This window comes from Vulpes vulpes, chromosome X (genome assembly GCF_048418805.1).
Source record: "Vulpes vulpes isolate BD-2025 chromosome X, VulVul3, whole genome shotgun sequence".
Lineage (NCBI taxonomy): Eukaryota > Metazoa > Chordata > Mammalia > Carnivora > Canidae > Vulpes > Vulpes vulpes.
Genome location: NC_132796.1, coordinates 120,482,811 through 120,489,655, shown reverse-complemented (window position 1 = coordinate 120,489,655; position 6,845 = coordinate 120,482,811).

The window sequence follows — 6,845 nt, the reverse complement described above, 5'->3', positions numbered from 1 at the left end:
CTGTGCCCAGCCTGGGCTCCCACCCCCGTGACCCGCTCAGGGGTGGTCGCTGTCTCTTCTGCATCTCTAATTTATCTGTCCCTGTTGATCAGTCCTGTGCCATCACAGCTTCCACCCGAAAAGCACCCGCCCCTCTCACCGCAGCCCTCCAGCTTTGCCCGCATCTGTGCTCTGGTTAACGGCAAATCCCCTGGAGACTTGTCCACACTCGTCATCCCGCTTAATCTCCAGCCGTAGCAGTCAGCGTCTGCTTCTTGTCCGCAGGATCTGCTTATTTTGACATCACAATAGGATTTTGCTCAGCTGAAGCTCCATTTCCCATCCGTTTTGCACCTAGGCGGGGCCCGCAGATTGTGAGTGGATGGGTAGCCTCTAGGCTGCGCCCTCAGAGAAGCAGAGCGTGCCCTTCCCTGCCCCACTCGGCTCCTCACTGCAACACAAATGCCCTGGTGGCCTGGGAGGAGCCATCCTAGAGCTCGGACCCACCATGGGGTTGGCCGAGCAGCAACGTGAAGGGAGCCTGGGGTCCTGAGGAGCCGGTGGAACTGCTGCACCGGCCCTGGGCTGCCTCCCTAGATGTTGTTCTTGTTGCTTAAGTAGGCCCCATGCCCGGCACGGAGCCCAACGCAGGGCTTGAACTCAGGACCCTGAGATGGAGACCCGAGCTGAGATCAAGGGTCGGACCCTCAACCGACTGAGCCACCCAGGCGCACCAGAGTTTGGTTTTTCAAGTAAGTTTAGGGGGGGGCGCCTGGAGGGCTTATTCAGTAGAGGTGCGACTCTTGATCTTTGGGTTGTGAGTTCAAGCCCCACATTGTGTGTGGAGTCTCCTTAAAAAAATTTTTTTTAAATCAAGTTTAAGTTTACAGAAACACTGAGCCGAGGAGAGTTCCTACAGAGTCCCTCGCTGCCCAACCTCGCAGTTCCCATCCTGTGTTGGTGCCGGACGCTTCTTTCCACCAACGAGCCAGGAACCGTCTGCCATTAACTGGAGTCCACAGCTCACATTAGGCTTCACTCTGTTGTGCGTTCGGCGCATTTGCACAAACATATAATGACATCGATCCACCTTTACATTATCATGCAAAATTATTTTGCTGTCCTGAAAAGCCCCTAAAGAGGTCTTCGTTGAGACCTAGCATGCATGAAATACAGTGCACACCTCCATTGTCTACCTGCAAATCCGCCGCTCAGATCAAGCTATGGAACATTCGCATCAGGGAACCCTGGGGGGCTGAGTGGTTTGGCACCTGCCTTTGGCCCAAGCGTGATCCTGGAGCCCCGGAATCGAGTCCCACGTCGGGCACCACGTCGGGCTCCCCGCAGGGAGCCTGCTTCTCTCTCTGCCTGTGTCTCTGCCTCTCTCTCTCTCTGTGTCTCTCATGAATAAATAAATAAAATCTTAAAAAAAAGAAAGAACATTTGCATCACTGGGGATAGCCCCTGCGTGCCTCCGCCCATCCAATATGCTGCTCCAGAGACAACCTCTCCTGCGACATCACCCGTGCGGCTGTGTCAGTTCTTCCCTCCTCTTCACTGCCGAGCGGCGTCCATTGTATGGCTACACCACAGCTTACTTATCCGTTTTCCTGTTGGTAGACATTTGGGCGGTTTCCTGTTCTGGCTTATGGAGAAAATGGGTGCAGGCAGTCCCTCCTAGAGGTGCGTGCCTTGGGACGAGAGGGGCTGACCCAGAGAGTGAGTGTGCCCGTTATTAAGCTTCTTGTCTTTTGGGTCTCAACCTACTTTGTTGTCATCTGCTTTGTGATGCCAGAGTGGGGATTGTGCAAACCGCATTCGTGCTTTGCCAGCTGGCTCCATCCTAGGCTCTGCTACGAGAGGGGGTTGTTAGAGGGACACTGCAAGGCTGGAGGAGGAGGAGGGGACATGCCCCTTTCTGCATGTCCCCCTGGGAGTCTTCTCTGCTCTAGTAGCAAGAAGTTTAGTCCCATGGCACCAGCTGAACCAAATTTTCAAATTTCCCAACACTTCCAAAAACAGCTTTGGTGCATCCCACCTCTGAGGCACCATCACCAGGCAAGCAGTGCCCCTCTGCTCAGAAATCTGGGTCCCAGCCCTACAGGGCCCTCTTCTGAGCTCGGGAACCCCAGCACTAGCTAGACCCTGCCCCCGTCTCTAAGTTGTGAAGTTTGAGGAATTGTAGCTCTTACCCATTGTTCCATGAGTCTGCAGGGGCTGCTGGAACAAAGGACCTCCAAGCAGGGGGCTTGAACAACAGAAATGTATTGTCTCCTAGTTCTGGATCCCATCTTGGGATCAAGGTGTCGGCCGAGTTGTGCTCCCTCTGAAGACGCGAGGGAAGTGTCTGTCATGGTTTCGGCTTCCTGGAGATCCAGGCTGATGGAGAAACTGGTAACAAGAGTGGTGTCAGGAATCCTATCCCAAAAGAGGGGCCCTGTGGATTGGTTTGCTTGCATCTTCAGGCTTGAAAGCACCACTGAGTTTGAGGGTGCCACTCCTCCCACACATTACTCTGCCTTCCACATGAGAAACGTGAAGAACCTGGGAATTCAAATGACATTGGGATTCTGAACCTGCACAACTGAACTTTGTGCCTGATTTTCAGCCCCAGCAGCCCTGTGGCTACAAAAAGGAAGAGAATTGTTATTTATTTCTTTTTTTTAATTTATTTACTCATGAGAGGCACAGAGAGGGAGAGAGAGAGAGAGAGAGAGGCAGAGACACAGGCAGAGGGAGAAGCAAGCTCCATGCAAGGAGCCTGACATGGGACTCGATCCCAGGTCTCCAGGATCAGGCCCTGGGCTGAAGGCGGCACTAAACCGCTGAGTCACCGGGGCTGCCCTTTTTTCATTTTCTTTTTTTTTTTTTTATGTTATTTATTTCTTTTTTTTTTTTTAAATTTTTATTTATTTATGATAGTCACAGAGAGAGAGAGAGAGAGGCAGAGACACAGGTGGAGGGAGAAGCAGGCTCCATGCACCAGGAGCCCGATGTGGGATTCGATCCCGGGTCTCCAGGATCGCGCCCCGGGCCAAAGGCAGGCGCCAAACCGCTGCGCCACCCAGGGATCCCATGTTATTTATTTCTTTGAAGATTTTATTCTTGACTAATCTCTGCATCCAACGTGGGGCTCGAACTTACAACCCGGAAATCAAGAGTTGCGTGCTCTACCGACTGAGCCAGCCAGGTGCCCCTTAAAAAGTAAGAGAATGTTTAGGGCTTTCATGCAAGTTTTCTGGTGCCTTGCAAGGGGGTGCCCATTCTTCTCAAGACACGCCACGCCTCAAGACACCATCCCCTGTTACCATTAAACCCATAGCTAGGACCTGCCCTCAGCAAGCTCCAGGAGGACGGGCACACACTGAGACCCAGGGGGAAACAGCTTACACACCAAAAGAATAGCAAGATTTTTCCAAGTACTGGCAGAAAGCTTGGAGAATATGTGTGGGAGTGAGCTCTAGAAATGTTATACCAAAGAGGATGGAATGGAACGTTGAGTTAGACATAATTTTCTTTTTAAAAGGCTTTATTTATTTATTCATGAGAGACACAGAGAGGGAGAGAAGGAGGCAGAGAGAAAAGGCTCCATGCAGGGAGCCCGACACGGGACCCGTTCCCAGGACGCCAGGATCGTGCCCTGGGCCGAAGGCAGGCGCTTAAACCGCTGAGCCACCCAGAGATTCCCGGGTTAGACGTAATTTATTGAGCTGGATGCATTTACCAGAGTCTGTATTCAATGTTAGGTCATGCAGCCAGGAGGGAATGCAACAGCCTACTTGGATGGTTAACTTGAACTTGAACTCAATCCTGGCCTCATTTCAATGATATCATGATGTCAGAACAATAGAAAATTTGAACAGACTGGGACGCCCGGATGGCTTAGCCGTTGAACGGCTGCTTTTGTTTGGCTCAGGGCATAATCCCGGGGTCCTGGGATCGAGTCCCACGTCGGGCTCCCTGCGTGGAGCCTGCTTCTCCCTCTGCCTGGGTCTCTGCCTCTCTCTGTGTCTCTCATGAATAAATAAATAAAATCTTTTTTTTTTTAATCTTTAAAAATTTTTTTGAACAGACCAATCACCAGCAAGGAGATTGAATCAATAATAAAAAAAAAATCCCAACAAACAAAAGTTCAGGACCAGACAGATGGCTTTACAGGCAAATTTTATCAAACATTTAAAGAAGAGTTAGTGGGCAGCCCCGATGGCGCAGCGGTTTAGCACCGCCTGCAGCCCAGGGCGTGATCCTGGAGACCCTGGATCGAGTCCCACGTCAGGTTCTCTGTATGATGCCTGCTTCTCCCTCTGCCTGGGTCTCTGCCTCTCTCTCTCTCTGTCTTTATGAATAAATAAATAAAATCTTTAAAAAAATAAAGAAGAGTTAGTACCTACTCTTCTCAAACTATTCCAAAAAATATAAGAAGAAGGAAAACTTCCAAATTCATTCTATGAGACCAGTATCACCCTGACACCAAAACCAGATAAAGATACCACAAAAAAAAAAAAAAAAAAAAAAGATACCACAAAAAAGAGAACCACAGGCGAAAATCTCTGATTAACAGAGATGTAAAAACACTCAATAAAATACTGGCAAGCCAAATCAACAATACATTAAAAAGATCATTCGCCACAATCAAGTGGAATTTATTCCTGGGATGCAAGTGTGGTTCAATAGTCACCAATCAATCAGCATGATACATCACATTAATAAGAAAAGGATACAAACCGCATGATATTTTCAAGAGTTGCAGAAAAAGCATTTGACAAAATACAACATCCATTCATGATTTAAAAAAACTCAACAAGGTAGGTTTATTTTTTTTAAGATTGTTTTCAAATTTTGATTTATTTATTCATGAGAGACACAGAGAGAGGCAGAGACGCTGGCAGAGGGCGAAGCAGGATCCTTGAGGAGAGCCCGATGCGGGACTTGATCCCAGAGCCCAGGGATCACTCCCTGTGCCAGAGGCAGATGCTCAACCACTGAGCCACCCAGGCGTCCCTTATTTATTTATTTATTTATTTATTTATTTATTCATTCATTCATTCATTCATTCATTTATTTATTTCAGGCGTCCCTTTTTAAAAGATTATTTATTAATGAGAGATACAGAGAGACAGAGAGGCAGAGACACAGGCAGAGGGAGAAGCAGGCTCCATGCAGGGAGCCCGACATGGGGGCAGCCCGGGTGGCTCAGCGGTTTAACGCCGCCTTCAGCCCAGGGCATGATCCTGTACCCCTGGATCGAGTCCCACATCAGGCTTCCTGCATGGAGCCTGCTTCTCCTCTTTCTGTGTCTCTCATGAATAAATAAATAAAATCTTAAAAAAATAGAATGAAATTGGACAAGTTTCTGACACCAGGCACAAAAATAAACTCAAAATGGGTTAAAAACCTAAATGTGAAATCTGAAAACATAAAAATCCTAGAAGAGAGCACAAGTAGTTATTTCTCTAACATCAGCCATAGCAACATTTTTCTAGATGCCTCCTGAGGCAAGGGGAAAAAAAGCAAAAATCAAAACTATTGGGATTGCATCAAAATTAAAAGCTTCTGGGACACCTGGGTGGCTCAGTGGTTGAGCGTCTGCTTTCAGCTCAGGGCATGATCCCAGGGTCTGGGGATTGAGTGCCACATGGGGGTCCCCGCAGGGAGCCTGCTTTTCCCTCTGCCTGTGTCTCTGCCCCTCTCTCTGTGTCTCTTGTGAATAAATTAATAAAATCTTAAAAAAAAATAAAAGCTTCTGCACAGGGAAGGAAATAACCAACAAAACTAAAAGACAACCTACTGGTTGGGAGAAGGTATTTGCAAATGATGTATCTGGTAAAGGATTAGTATCCAAAAAATATAAAGAACTTATAAAAATCCAACACCCCAAACACAAATAATCCAATTTAAGATGGACAGAATGGGGTGCCTGGGTGGGTCAGTAGGTTAAGTGCCTGCCTTTGAATCAGGTCATGATCTCGAGGTCCTGGGATTGAGCCCCATGTCAGGCTCCCTGCTCAATGGGGAGTCTGCTTCTCCCTCTCCCTCTGCCCCTCCCCCTGCTCATGCTCTCTCTCTCTCTCTCTCTCTCTCCTAAACAAATAATAAAATCTTTTTATTTTTTTATTTATTTATTCATGAGAGACACAGTGAGAGGCAGAGAGAGAGGCAGGCTCCATGCAGGGAGACTGATGTGGGACTCGATCCTGGGACTCCAGGATCACACCCCAGCCCGAAAGCAGATGTTCAACCACTGAGCCACCCAGGTGTCCCAAAATAAAATCTTTGTTAAAAATGCACAGAAGACATGAGCAGACATTTCTCCAAAAGACATCCAAATGGCCAACAGATGCATGAAAAGATGCTCAACATCACCAATCAGCAGGGAAATGCAAATCAAAACTACAGTGATGGGCAGCCCGGGTGGCTCAGTGGTTGAGCACCTGCCTTTGGCCCAGGGTGTGATCCTGGAGTCCCGGGATTGAGTCTCACATCAGGCTTCCTGCATGGAGCCTGCTTCTCCTCTTTCTGTGTCTCTCATGAATAAATAAATAAAATCTTTAAAAAAAAATAGAATGAAATTGGACAAGTTTCTGACACCAGGCACAAAAATAAACTCAAAATGGGTTAAAAACCTAAATGTGAAATCTGAAAACATAAAAATCTTAGAAGAGAGCACAAGTAGTTATTTCTCTAACATCAGCCATAGCAACATTTTTCTAGATGCCTCCTGAGGCAAGGGAAATAAAAGCAAAAATCAAAACTTTTAAGATTGCATCAAAATTAAAAGCTTCTGGGACACCTGGGTGGCTCAGTGGTTGAGCGTCTGCTTTCAGCTCAGGGCATGATCCCAGGGTCTGGGGATTGAGTGCCACATG